We start from the raw sequence: 15,660 nt of genomic DNA, 5'->3' as shown, positions 1-15,660 counted from the left end.
GCTGATTTCAGTGTTTGTTGTGAGAATTTACTTTTAGTTGCCCTACTTTTAAAAATGATAAAAGTGTGCAATGTAATAAATATTAATAAGTAGAGAAATTAAACTCAAAATGTGATAGAAAGGCCAATAATCTAAATCTTTGATCATACAATGTATAAAAATAATTATAATACTTCTTTCATAGTTTACTCTTCCTATTCAAAAACACTTTAAATGTCATAGAAATATGAAAATGTACATATTTTCTAGTGTAACAATTATATCTATGATAAATATTCACACCATTTTTCCCAAGAGTTTCATGCTAAAATAAGGTATGTGTAAACAATAATTAAAGTAATTAAAAGTGGTGTGTCAAATGAAGACAAAACATAATCACTTTTATGGGATCAGAATATCCATTTAACATTTACAATTTGAAGGTATAAACCTCCATGTGAAGACATTTGGAGATGGAGTCCTTGGAAAATAAAGTGTTTTAAATGTGGCTATTAGTGTGAGCACTCATTGGAAGAGGAACCAGAGTCCAGTTTACTCTTGTGAGAATACAACTGGAAATTGGATCTACAAAACATAAGCAGGGCCTTCCACTGGATCTGCACTTCCAGATATTTTAAACACATTATCACCAGAGTTCTGGGCTGTGAATAATAAAAATCTGTTGGTTAAGTCTCTAGTCTATGAACCAAAGTTGTATATGCTGATTAACATTGATTATGCACTGAGAACAAATGCTGCCTTAACAGAGACCTCAAAATATGGAAATGGCATTGTAAATGAGGGACGGGTAGAAAAATGGAGAAGTGAATTATATACTACAATATGGACATTAGAGATGATTCACTGGAAAACTAATAAAAATTTGTGTAAACAAATGTTCATTTTCTTGAAGTAAAAATCAAATTACTACTCTATACATGAATGCTTGTTCCAGGAATCCTGAAACATTTTTAATGAAGAAATCATGAAAAAAATATATTTTCAAAATACCAAGATTTGTTAATTCAAAATAAATTTACCATCCTATATATAGGGTAATATTGAATTATTAAAAAATCAATACTGTACCGTTGTTAAGGGACACAAAAATAAGTTATTATACAAAGGATACAGATAACTGCAAAGCAAAATGAGAGTCTCTATATTTAGAGTAATTTAATATATCAATATATATCTATCACTAAGACATATTTCTCAACATTTTTGCTTTCATATTCCATGTAATTACAAACACTATTACAATAAAGTAGTGTTGGAAAGACTTTGTTTCTGAAATGACATAATAATGGTATTTTAATTTTCAGCATTATATCAAAATACGTGACACTCATAATTTAAGAAATTTATTTTGTGTGATGTTTTCAGTCAATACTGGTAAAAACGTATGGGAGAACAATGTCCTTACCTCACAAAAATCAGAAAGAAGAAAGAATATCTGTACTAGCAGTCTCTTTTCTTCCTTTTACATTGTCTTGGCTCTTAGTCTAGGTGTTGGTACAGCCTGTATTCAGAGCAAGTCTCTAGAAAGCCACAATTTACCACTGAAGAAAATTGTGCTACAGTTCTTCATTCAATCAAAGTGAATGTTCATATTTTAGTGAAGAGAGCATAATATTGGTATAGGAAAACACTGAGATGGTCTGGAATCAAATGCAGAGGGTACTAACAAATTCTATGGTATACTTAATCATTGGAACAACAGATGAACTTCACCCACTAGTACATAAGTTATTTATTAACCTTATGGCAATTATTGCAGAAAAGGTTAGAAAGAATTCTTTAAAAATATTAAGTTTAAATCTTCATGCAGAACACAGAAAAATACTGATTATTAGAGGACTTTTATGTACCAAAAACTTAAGATTCTAAACACAAGGTAAGAAAAAAGTGTAACAACAATTAAAAAGCAATTCCTAATAAAATATTAATGTTCACATTCTAAGGATTATAGTCAATAAAAATATCCAAATGTATTAAGCACATGCCTTATGGAGCAGTGTTTCTTATCTATGTAATATTTGATGACTCCTCTTCTATAATCTCAAGATAGGATTTGCTCATAAAATAACATGTTTACAAAAAGAATAAATAAATATCAAATAATAATCAAGGATTGCAAAATAAATAAAAAATGAAATAGTCTTGTACCCAGCAGACCATCAACAAATGTATGCTATTTTGTGTTTAATTGGACTTATAGACAGTAGATAACATGATCAGCTAACAATAGAGATAACTCAATTATTGAAATTGTTTGATGTATATTGCTTGATATTTTCTATTTATTCAAGTTAAAGAAAGACTTCCAGAATGCTATTTTTCTTCTAAAATAAGAACAAACCATCAATATAAATTCTTTTTAAGTTTTGTATTTTACTTGTAACTGTGCATATGTGTATATGTGCATGTCCTGTGTGTGAATGATGTCAGGATGTGAATGTAGCTGCATGAATGCTCGGGCACACATGTGGAAGTCAGAAGACAATTTTGCAGTCAGTATACTCCTTCTACTATTGGCTTCAGGAATGGAACGTAGCTCATCAGCTTTGTGCACTGAGCCATCATTCTGGTCCCATCAATATGAATTTTGTCAAGAAGAATTATTTCAGTAATGATTCAGTATGAATGTGTTTGTATTCAAGCATTATATAAAATTAATATTATTTGCAACTTGCTAATACATATTTCAAAATCTATTTTCTTACCTTAATTAGAGTAGAAATTTTTAATACTTATCTTGTCTTAGTTGCTGTTCTATTACTGTGAAAGGACACTATGACCAAAGCAACTCTTATAAAAGAAAGCATTTAATTGGGGGGGCAGCTTACAGTTTCAGAGAGTTGGTAAGATCATCATGGTGGGAAGATTGGTGCCAGGCAAGCAGGCATTTTAAACCTAAAATCCCATGTCCAGTAATACACATTTTCCTACTCCAACAAAGCCACGTCTCTTAATTCTTCTCAAACAGTTCCACTAATTGGGGACCAAGATTTCAAACATACAAACCTATAGGGAGCATTCTCATTAAATCATAACTTTAACCTTAGACATTTAAAGACTGTCTATGCATTTCTAACTGAAATACTTATTGATTGGAAATGCACGAAGTTAAGTAAAATTTGCTGTCCATTGTGAATATAGACTTAAAAATCATGTTAATAATACTAGCCAATAACAACTTTAACTTGAGTAGTCACACATGACTTAAATCTTTAGGGCTAAAAGCAACTGACTCCTTTTCTTCTTTTTCCAACTTAATTTAATTTCTCTGCCAGTTATGAGAATTATTCTAGCTCAAGTATAGAGGTTTTGCTTCACTTCTTATACCTAAAAGCATAGACTATATTTTTAAATATACTTTTAATGGATTAAAAAAACTAAAATGCAATAAGGATCACTTTGGCACTATGTCTGGAAAAAAATTAGAAAGGAACAGGGGAGGTTGTCAATGCAAGGTCACACATGAGAATGACACAAAAGTTTTAAACTAGAAGCCAAGTAAATTAAATATTACCTTCATTTACAGTCCTGTAGAGAAGATTAAGTTGAGAACATCTCAGGACCGAAAAAGAAGGTTTAGGAATGATCAAATTCAGATTTTAATGGGGGTGGGGGACCTGTGATCAGATCACATAAGAACTGGAGGGCATGGTGATGTCTTTTAGATACACATTTGTGCTTTTAAATGAAATTTCACTACATTTTAAAGCTAAACACTTTAACAATTAAACAATAGAAAAGATAAAACTTCTCCAAGGCTCACAGATTGCTATGGAAGAGGAAGAAAAGTATGTGAGAGCAAGTGAGAGATGTGAAGTCAAAGGACACATTCTGAACAATATTGGCGTTCTATCCTTTTAGTGACTGCAGCTCTCATTATCTACACAAGCCATGCAAAGGATTTAGACTGTCTTCATTTTTGTTTTCTGTCATGGAGGAAATGATGTGCTGTGGGATGTCTTTCTGTACAATGTGACTAGGTATTGCTCTGATTGGTTGATAAATAAAGCTGCTTTGGCCTCTGGCAAGGCAGCTTAGAGGCAGACAGAAATCTAAGCTGATAAACAGAAAGAGAAAGTAGAGGCAGAGAGATACCATCCTACTGTCCAGGGAGCAGCATGTAATGACACACAGGTAAATCCATGGAATATGTGGCAACATATAGAGTAATAGAAATGGGATGATTTAGTTATAAGAGCTAACTAGCAAGAAAATTGAGCCATAGGCCATGGCCATGCAATTCATAATTCATATAAGCTTTTATGTGTTTACTGGAGTTTGAGTGGCTGCAGAACCAGGCAGGATACAGGAAAACTGCTGACTACAGTGATGAGGCCCACCCCTGCCTCAGGGACTACTGGAAGATAATGGTTATAGGGGAGAAGTATCACATTCTTCAGTGGAATAATGACTTATAAGTCTTTCTTGCTCCAATAAATTGCTTCTCATTTTTCTCAGCAAAGAATCTATTGAATTCTGTTGGTCACACACAAAAGAAAAGCATGAATTGGGAGGTGGACTTTGTAAGAAGAGTTTCAGTTGGATGGGGGAAGTCTGTTGGAGGAGAATGGGATTGAAAATTAATAATATTTTATGGATGAATGAAACAATCAAATAATAATAAACATTTTAGTAGAGATAATTTTCTTCAATCTAGTGACATTTGGTATATCTACAACACTCTAGGGCAGGTACCCTGATCAGGAATAGTTGGGTGATACAAACCATCACACTCCATGAATTTTTGTTTTGTTTTTGTTTCTATTTTGCATTTCTTAAAAGAGAAAATAAAACTTGAACTCTGAGGGAAGGATTTGGGAAGAGTTGGAGGAATGAAAGAATATAATACCAATATATTGTGTGTGCTGTGTGATTATAAAATAATAAATAAAACATTTAAAAATGAAAATTATATAGCACAATGCTATATAATATAGAAATGAGAAATAAAAAATGAGGAGGAAAAAGGCAGGACAATACACTGCCCTCTTGGGACATAGGAATCAAGCAATTCAAGCTGCATGTAACCAAAAACCTCTTTTCTGGATAATTTTATGTTAATTTGATACAACCCTGTGTCATCTGTGAAGAAGGAATATTAATCAAGAAAAATGCATCCATAATATTTGGTCTGTAAGTCTATAAGTCACTTTTGTGATAGATGATTGATGTAAGAGATCAGAGCTCATTGTGGAAAGGGAAATTTCTGGTGGGTGTCTTGGGTGCTAGACATGGAAAAGCAGAGGAAACTGAGGACCAAGCCAGTATGCCACAGTCCTCCAAACAGGCTTCTATTAAGTTCCTGTTTCTAGGTTCCTGCTTCTACTACTTTTTATTATAGACTATGATCCCTTTTCTCCACAAGTTGTTTATAATCATGGTGTTTTATCACAGCAAAAGAAAAAGTAACTAAGACAGCCTCCTTTCTCCAGTCTAGCTTCCAGAGAAGCAGAAACTACTATGTAATCCTCAGAGGAGAGAAGTAATAGAGAGTCCTATACAACTGCATTATCTGTGAACCAGAACCAGCAGGGCAATGACACAATGATTTTGATAATCAATAGCTGTCTAATAAGACTAAAGGCCCCACATAACAGGACAGAAGTCACTCCTGGTACTAGAAACCTAGACAACTTCCAGGGTTATTGATATTTTGGACCATAAGAAAAACTCTACTATTGCCATTTTGCATAATTTCATACTACATTCTGAATTTTATCTTAAAGCTCACAAAGAAGTGCAGATACCACCCTAATCAAAGAAGCTTCTCTTTACAGTAAGTGGAGACCACTGCAAAAAAGCAAAACTGGACCCAATGCACAGAACAAAGCATGGTGAGGAGCCTAGAAAAAGTCAAATGTGAACATATCCATGTCATATTGCAGCTCCCAGAAGTACAAAATGATGAATAGTTTGAAGCATATGTAAAGGCATTGAGCACAGAAAATAAGCAACATAATAACAAGGCCACAAATGCCAAAGCCATCAGAAGGCAGACAAGCAGATAAGAACATGATTGTTTTGGGAAAGAACATGATTAATTCCATCAGCCATGGAACTCTGAGATGAACAAGGAAAACGAAAAGGATAAGTCATTCTAATTAATAAAAAAAAGAACAAAATAGCAAGGTGTAAAATCTAACACATTTAATTAATAATACTAATTGTCAATGTTATAAATTTCCTATGTAAAAACTGTGAACTGGAGGGGTTGTACTGAAAACAGCACACACACACACACACACACACACACACACACACACACACATTTCTGCTTGCACAAAGTTAGCTTTATGAACGAAAGCATAGACACAGAAAAATAAAGGATAGAAAATGACATTGCCAGTGAATTCAAGAAGAATCAGAAATAGATGCAGCTTTTTTAGTGTCCAGAAAACTAAATTCCAAGCACTAATGAGTGTAAAGAAATAAATCAGGTCCCCTCATACAGCTAAATAAAACGTCTACCAAGAGGATGCAACAATTGAAATATGTGTATTAAATATAAGAATACCCAATTTTATAAAAAGAAACACCACAGGATTCAAATAGATAAATTCCCCAAATATAATATGATTTATTGGGTGAGTTCAATACCAAACTATTACTGATAAATCAGTCATCTAGACAAAAAAAAAAATCTCATCAAAGAAACATGAGAATTAAATTAGGTTATAGATCAATTGGACTTAACAGTCATTTAACAATATGTTTTCCAATGGTGGCAGAATATACATTCATTTCTACAACACATGAAACATTTTTTTCAAAGTAGATCATATTTTAAACAATAAAGAGAATTTATTTTTGTATCTCTTGAAATATTGATAGAATGAAACCAGGAATTAATAATGACACTAACTATAGAAAATATACAAACACTGTATTGCCATTGAACAATGTATTTTGGAATGTCAAGGAGTTTTTGAAGAAATCAGGAAGTTAAGAATTTCCTAGGACAGGGATGGAGAGATGGCTCAGCTGTTAAAGGCTAAGCTCACAAGCAAAAAGATAAGAATTTCCTAGGACCAAATATAAATGAAGAATGAAATTCTGTGAAAGCATGGGAAGAAAATTCATAGCTGTGAGTGCCCACATTACAAAAAGATCAAGGAAACAGATTCTTTCCAATATATTGCTTATGAATCTCAATGACTTTGAAAAAAAGAATACTCCAAAATTTAAAATTAATAGGAAAGAAATGAAAATGATCAGTGCAACAATAATATGACAAAGACAAAGATAACTATGAAGAAGACACACCAGAACAAGGCTCAGTAAAAAGAGATGGTTCTTTCATAAGAAAAAAACTAAAAAGTCCTCACTAAACTAATCTAATGAAGAAAAAGAAGAGCAAATTATTACATGAAAAGGGGGACATAACAACAGGCAATGAGAAAATCCAGAGAATCATCAGGTCATACTTCAAAAACCTCTACTCCACAAAACTGAAAAATCTAAAAGAAATGGATAACTTTCTGGATAGGTACAACATACCTAAGTTAAATCAAGACCAGATAAACCATCTAAATAGTGCAATAACACCTAAGGAAATAGAATCAGTCTTTAAAAGTCTCCCAACCAAAAAAAGCCCAGGACCAGATGGTTTCACTGCAGAATTCTACCAGATATTCAAAGAAGACTTAATACCAATACTCTTTAAATTGTTCTACACAATAGAAGTAGAAGGAATATTACCAAACTCCTTCTATGAGGCTACAATTACCCTGATTCCTAAACCAAACAAAGATGCAACAAAGAAAGAGAACTACAGACTGATCTCCCTCATGAACATTGATGCAAAAATACTGAATAAAATACTGGCAAACAGACTCCAAGAACACATCAAAACAATTATCCACCATGATCAAGTAGGCTTCACCCCAGCGATGCAAGGGTGGTTCAACATATGAAAGTCCGTCAATGTAATACACCATATAAATAAACTCAAAGAAAAAAAACCACATGATCATCTCACTAGACACAGAAAAGGCATTTGACAAAATCCAACACCCCTTCATGATAAAGGTCTTGGAGCGATCAGGAATACAGGGAAAATACCTAAACATAATAAAGGCAATCTACAGCAAGCCAACAGCCAACATCAAAGTAAATGGAGAGAAACTCAAAGCAATACCACTAAAATCAGGAACAAGGCAAGGCTGTCTCCTCTCCCCATACATATTCAATATAGTACTTGAAGTTCTAGCCAGAGCAATAAGACAACATAAGGGGATTAAGGAGATACATGGTAAACTATAAATCAACACCATTGCAGAAAACTCATTGGGGAATATGTTAAGGCATGTTCCAACAAATTGGTAACTTTGGGCAAATGGAACAATTTCTAGAAAAGTATGATCCAACAAAAGTTAAATTTAAATTGTGAAAAACTCAAGTTGATCTACAGCAAGAAATGAAATGAAATCTATTATAAAGTTTCCTAACAACAACAACAAAAAAGTCAGGGCTTTAAGAAACAAGAGTGCATTTATTTCAAAGAAGAACTGACACCATTATTCTTGCAACTATTTCATGATGGAGCAGGAAACCCTCCCAAATGTTTCCAAAGCCAAAGCTGGCATTATGTGTTGACAAAATCACACCCATTTTGTGCTGACTAATTTTATGTCAACTTGACACAATCTAAAGCTGTCTGAATAAAGGCAACCTCAAACAAGAAAATACCTCTAAAAGATCTGGCTGTACAGGGCCCCAATGTTGAGGACGCCCAACTACAAAGCCCACTGAACATTGAGACATCAAGCTGATGCCTGTATGGAGCCTTTACTCCTACTTCTAGTCTCTTTGGCACAAGAAGGTACACTAACAGGCTGAAGAAAGAGAAACCTGGACACCAGTTCAGTTCCAAAATCCTCAAACTACAATCTGTTCTGTCTGCAAGATATACTAGGGCACAGAACTTGTTGGAGAGGCCAATCAATGTCTGGTTTAACTTGAGCCTGTCTTAGTTTGGGTTTCTATTACTGTGAAGAGAAGCAATGATGACAGTAACTCATAAAGGAAAACTTTAATTTTAGTGACTCACTTACATTTAAAAGGCTTAGTCCATTATCATCATGGCAGGAAGCAGGAGAGCATGCAGGCAGAAACAGTGCTAGAGAAGGAGCTGAGAGTTCTTACATCTTGGCTCACAGACAACAAGAAGTTGTCTATCTTACTCTGTGGCTTAATCATGAAGGAGACCACAAAGTCCACCTCCACAGTGTCATACTTTCTCCAACCTACTCCACACTTACCCCAACAAGGCCACACCTTCTAATAGTGCCACTCCCTTTGGGGAGCATTTTTTTTCAAACCTCCACAGAACCCACGAATGTTATTGCCTGGATGAGCTGGAAACAGAGACTGGATAGCCCAGAGACCTAGTGTAGAACCAAATATGACAGGCAAAAAGAAAAAAAAAATCAATGAAGTAATTGCTGATTCCTAATGACATTGTGCTATATTCACAGATCAGGGGGTGCCTTGGCCAGTTGGTCATCACAGAGGCTTCCTCTTGCAGCACATGAGAGCAGGAGCAGAGACCCATAGTCAGACAGTATTCAGAGAGAAACCAAATTGGAGGTTTTTATCAGGTCCCACTTCCCAGGGACTGAGGCAACCAATGCAAGAGGGGGAGGAAAGATTGTAAGAGCCAGAGGGGATGAAGGATTCCAGGAGGACTTGGCCTATGGAATCAACTAAGCAGTGATTACTTGGGCTCACTAAGACTGCAAGTATAGGTTCTGCATGGTTCAGCATCATGCCCTCTGTGTGTTATGGCTGTTTAGTTTGGTGTTTTTATGGAACTTTTGATAGCAGGAGCAGGTATATCTCTGATTTTCTTGCCTGCTCTTGGAACTTTTTCCTTCAATTGGGTTGCCTTGTCCAACTTTGATATGAGAGCTTTTGCTCTGTCTTATTTTATCTTGATTTGGGCTATTTGGCTGTCCTCTCTGGGAGGTCTGATTTTTTTCTGAAGGGGAAGTGGAGTGAGAGTGGATAAGAAGTTTCAAGGAGGTAGGAAGGGGGTTGGAAGAAAGGGAGGGAGGGAAACTTTGGTAAGCATGTATTGTAGCAGAGAAAAAAATCTATTTTCACTATTATTTAAAAGAACCTAGAAGGAGAGGCTGGAATGATGGCTCAGTAGTTAAAAGTGCTTGTTGCTCTTGCAGCATCTTCAGATTCAGTTGCCAGCACTCATATAAGGTGGCTCACAGTCATCTGTAATTCCAGTTGCAGGGAATCTGGTGCCCTCCTCTGGCTATATAAGCACCAAACATGCATGAGGTGGTACATATACTCATACATGAGGCAAGTGCATATATGTTCATGCACATAAAATAAAGTAAATTAGGTTTCTTTTCTTTTTTCTTTTACTTTTTTATTTTTTTTTAACAAAGAACACAGAAAGAAGTGAGTAAAGTGAGATTTGGAGCACAAACCATATGCTTATCATCTGTCAATCTGAACCTGTAAGACTCCTCCACTGACCATTGACTAGTCCTCAAGATGTCTGTATCAGATAGGTTTTTCTACTTCTGCTGAAGGGTTGTTACCCACTCATTCTTGTTCAGCCTCTTCATGGCTTCTGCCTCTGTAGTGTATCATTTCAAAGTTAGGCCCACATCTAAAATCTGAGAGGAAAAATAAAAATAAAAAAATCAAAGATCCAGCTGTAGGATATTTTCTTAAAAAATGATGACAGGAGAGGGCTCTGCTCACTGTTGTTGGTTCTATCCTTGGATTGGTGGCCTTGAATTCTTTAAGAAAGAAGATTGAAAAAGCCATGATTAGTAAACCAGTAAGCCAAAAGTCTCAAGGGGTGCTCTATAACTCTTACCCCTAAGTTTCTGCTCTGCTTGAGTGTGTGCCCTCACAAATTTTGATGATGAACTGTTGTAGAGAACTGTGAGTGAAATAAACCCTTTCCTCTTCAAGTTACTTTTGTTCATGGTGTTTCATCATGGCTATAGACACCCAAACTAAGACATTCTCTAGAGAACTATATGATGATTATTTTGTTTAACTTAGATATAAAAACTCTTCAATACAATGTTGTCAAATAAAATTCAAAAAATTAAATGAAAATTTGTTTTACCAAATGTAAATTAGCATATATATTATATCATATGAATAGATTCGAGAATTAAAGCCTCATGACTAATGCAACATTTGGAAAATAATTAGTATAGTCAACAATCTTTCCTTATAAAGGATTATATGTCAATATAATAAAAAAGTTTCTATGACAAGCCTAAGTCCTGTTTACTCAATGTTGAAAAACACAAACAAATTGTTTTCTCTAACGTCAGTTAAAAGGGAGTGATGCCTCCTGTCACCATTCTGTGTCTCTGACTTTCAAATATGGCATTTGAAAGCTTAGAGTAATACAAGAAGAGAAAGATGTACACAAAAATAGGCAAGAATGAAATAAGTCATGTTATCACTGTTTACAAATGATATGAATCCACACATTGGAATGCTAAAACTCTTCCTAAACTGTAACATCGTCAGCAGAGTAGAAGGTCAATATGAAACCACATTCTTTTGTATGCTCACTAAAAAAATAAAAAAGGAAAACAACTCTAACAGGAGCCAAAGAAATAAAATACCTTTTTATTAAACCCAACCAAGATAGTAAAATATCTCTATACTTAAAAAATAAATACTAAAAAAAGGAAGGAATAGGACATTCAACGATTGAAAACTCATCACATATTTATGCACAGGTTGAAAAAATATTGTTAAAAATGTTATTTCAATTTATTTAATTCTAAATCTTAAACAAAATCATTTTACCATTCATTCTCATTATGGCCATGGTTCAGATGCCAGATGATTGTCTCAATTTTCCAGTAGATATTGTTGAGATTGTATTAATTTTCTTTGAGATAAATTGTGATTTTTTTCATTCAGAAAAATTATGCTGAGGAAAACCTTAAAGTTTCAGTCTGGAATATCATTAATATTGGATTGATATTGATTTGTGATGAATATAAATGAACTCAATAGAAATGATTTGTGAATTAAAGCAATATAATTATAACAGAATTATAGTGTATAATTTCATTAATAACATACATATAACTACAGTAGCCAGAGAGTTAACTCATATTTTAATTATAGCTGTCTAATTCATTTAATATTGTCAAATTATTCAACTGTAGAAAGAGTTTCAGATGTTTAATTATACTATCAATAATATCAATAGGTCATCCAGTATTAGATAAAATTTAAAATTACCATTTATCTATTGCATATTAAGTCAAAAATATTAAAGAGATTCAAGTAAATACAAAATATTTCTGGAGAATAACTACTAACTTCATTAAGGAAACTGTATACTTTACTTGAGTTTTAGGATATGAATTACTGCACAACAGTCTCAAATGATTGTGTATTCAAATTACAACATGAATCACTTGAAATTTAAAACTTCAGGCAATTTATATTTATATGTGACATTTGTGTATGGCACTATTATAAAAATATAATTGCTGAGAAGTACATTTGAGTTTGAAAACCTTACTATGGTTTTCAGCTCACTATAAAACATTATCTATGCAATGTCATGAAATCTGATGATGTTTACTAAATGCATTTGAATTCAGTCCTAAGAAGTATTTTGGGTAACATGAACTGGTAAACATTTAAGGAAATAGGATGCCGTTAGTGAGATATGGTTCCATGATGAAGAGTCTAGCCTGCATGGCTTAATGCGTCTTTTCATTTGTTGTTCTGGCTACATGATTAACAAATGCTTATTATTTTGTTTGTAGCAACATAGATCTATTCACCATGCTCAATTTTAATTTAATCTCAGCCTACATTTATTATACTTCCTTAAATATAATTGAAATATTGAGTCACTTTTGTAATTTCCTTAATCATTTATTGTGTCATAAGATTTACGTGTATCTGTTTCACAGGTAAATGAACTCCACACTTAACTGCGCTAAAAGCTTACACTATGTATTTAGTTGCTGTGAAATACTCTTTCATGGACAGAGATTTTACAGTTTTTGGTCCAATCATGACTTCAGCTTTAGTTATCTCCTAAGTAGTATATATTTGTAAACACACACAGATTATAGGTTGTAGCTATTTTACACTTAAGCAATCCAGGAAAGAGGAAAGTATGGGGGTGTGGTAAAGTTCTGACTGAATGTGTATTATTGACATGAGCACAGCCATATCAAGAATCCCAAAACTTCAAACCCATGAGAACAGCAGAGCCTTCCTCTAGTTAGATTCTTAGGAAAGGACTTCTCCCCATAGACTGCACTTCTCATTCTGAAGATTGACATTTTGTAGGTTATAGCTCATAGTCAAGAGAAGCCAGAGTCGGCAGGAGTTCCACAAGGAAACCTGGAGGGGAAAATCATGGGGAAATCTTTCTTCCTCTCTAGCTTCCCATAACTCTCCTAACTTTCATTTTTACACAACCCAAGACTTCTACCTGGTGGCACCTCCTGCTGTAGACTGACTGGACTCTCCCACCCCAATAATTAATCAATTAAATGCTTTGACAGACTTTTCTACAGGGCAATGTGATGGAGGCAATTTTTCAGTTATGGTTATTCCTTCCCTAATAACCCTAGTGTGTCAAATTGACAAAATAGTAATGATAATAATAACAATAACAACAACAATAATAATAATAATAACAAACATGACAGCATATGTTTACATTATTTTCCTATATAATATTTCAAATTCCATATTCATAATGCTGGCAACTACTAACCTTTTGTTAAAAAAAATCCTCTAAAATCACAAAAATAGAAGCACTATAAATGAATTCAGTTCTACTCATGTGAATGGTAGGGTTCTCTAACAGCTTTTGATTTAAATTAAAGGTGTCTCTTACTATGCACTAAATAGTGAATGGTTTAATTATTCCTGATATTTTTAATCTATAGTGTCTTGCAAATGAAACACACAGTAAAATTGTTAGCTGAATAAGTGAATACATTAAAAAAAGTGTGTTCTCCTTACCTATGTTCTTCAATGCTGGCAGTGGTCTACTTCTCATTTCTTCAAAACAGCTTGATTGATTTCCATGCTTTAATTATTCATACAGGCCAGTGACCCAATACCTTCCTGACATACTCCATTACATTCATGTATTTGTGACATTATCACTTTTATATAGTGAAGTATTTTCTTCTGGTTCTATATCCCTGCTATATAGCTCAGCCTTTCCTTTTTCTGTGGCTTCCAAATCAGTAAATAGGACCATACCCAGTTGTATTCCAGAAGTATTCTGAAAGTTTCCAAAACAATTCCCTTCACTGTCATACTAAATATTGTATGGGTTCGTGAGCTCATATATGTGACATGTATATGTGTGTGTGTGTGTGTGTGTGTGTGTGTGTGTGTGTGTTCATTTGTATGTGTTTGTGTGTGTATATGGTGTATGTATGCAGTTCATAAATGTAATTATGTAAGTATGCATTGTCTGTGTACATTCTTATGGTAGCTAGAGTAGGAATGGTGTATTCATCTATTGCTTTCTTTCTTATTGCCTTGAGACAGGGACTCTCACTGTGCTAGAAGCTAACCATTTGGGTTAAACTCACTGATCTGGAAGGTCTCTGGATTTTTCTTGTCTATACCCACAATTCTGGAGTTTCAGGCACCCATACCTATAATTGATCTTTACATTAGTGTTGGGGATTTGATTTGGGTCCTCTTACTTGTTGACACATCTCATTAATACCTCAAATCCATCATTTACCACTGTATTTTAAATATGTAAACTCATCCAATTCATATTTTCTCCACTTCAGTGGATACCACACTGAACTCAATGTTGGTCACCATCTATGGAATAAAAAAATATCACATCAATTTGCAGAGGTACCAATGTGAATGTGAATACTCATGGTATCATTCAGGATGACATCATACGCCATTATAAGAAAAATATCTTGAGTCTATTTCTTCTTAAATTTTCCCTATCAATCCTCTAGACAGCTATCAGTCTGATTTCTATTACTGTTTAGCAGTTTTTCTCATATTGGAAGTTATCCTGTTTGAAATCATAGAGAATTATTTCCCTTTTTATTGTTTCCTTTGGTTAGGAAAATAAAAATATTTCTATCTACCTGTGATTATATATGGTATATTCTTACATTTCTGGATAATATTCTATTTTAACATTATATAAAAATGTGTCAATCCACTCCATCTTTTGGGGCTTTCAAATTATTTATAATCTATAACAACTAAAATTATCATGAATATTTGCATGTAAGTTGATTTCTGAACATTTGATTTAATTATATTTACTAAGTATCTAAGTGTACAATTTGTGTTACATACATTTAGTTTTAATTAATTTTGCATGTATCATCTACTAAATTGTAGTGATCCAGCCCTATAAAGATAAAGTTTGAAATAATTGCTCTTACATATTGGGTAACATTATATAATCCTGTGATTATAGTCCACAGAGCACCAATCACACATTTATAAAAATGTGTGCATGTTCACACAGACAGCAGAATTAATATTTAGCTAAAGAAGATTAGGGCCTCCAGTAACTGTTCTTGTTTCCGACCGAACAACTGACACATTGAAGGAGATGAGATCTTTGATGATTCTCTTCTGCTCCAGTTAAAAATCTACTCAAATATATTAATGCTATTT

The sequence above is a fragment of the Onychomys torridus genome, chromosome 14, assembly GCF_903995425.1.
Source record: "Onychomys torridus chromosome 14, mOncTor1.1, whole genome shotgun sequence".
Classification (NCBI taxonomy): domain Eukaryota; kingdom Metazoa; phylum Chordata; class Mammalia; order Rodentia; family Cricetidae; genus Onychomys; species Onychomys torridus.
Note: the sequence above shows the minus strand (reverse complement) of the source record.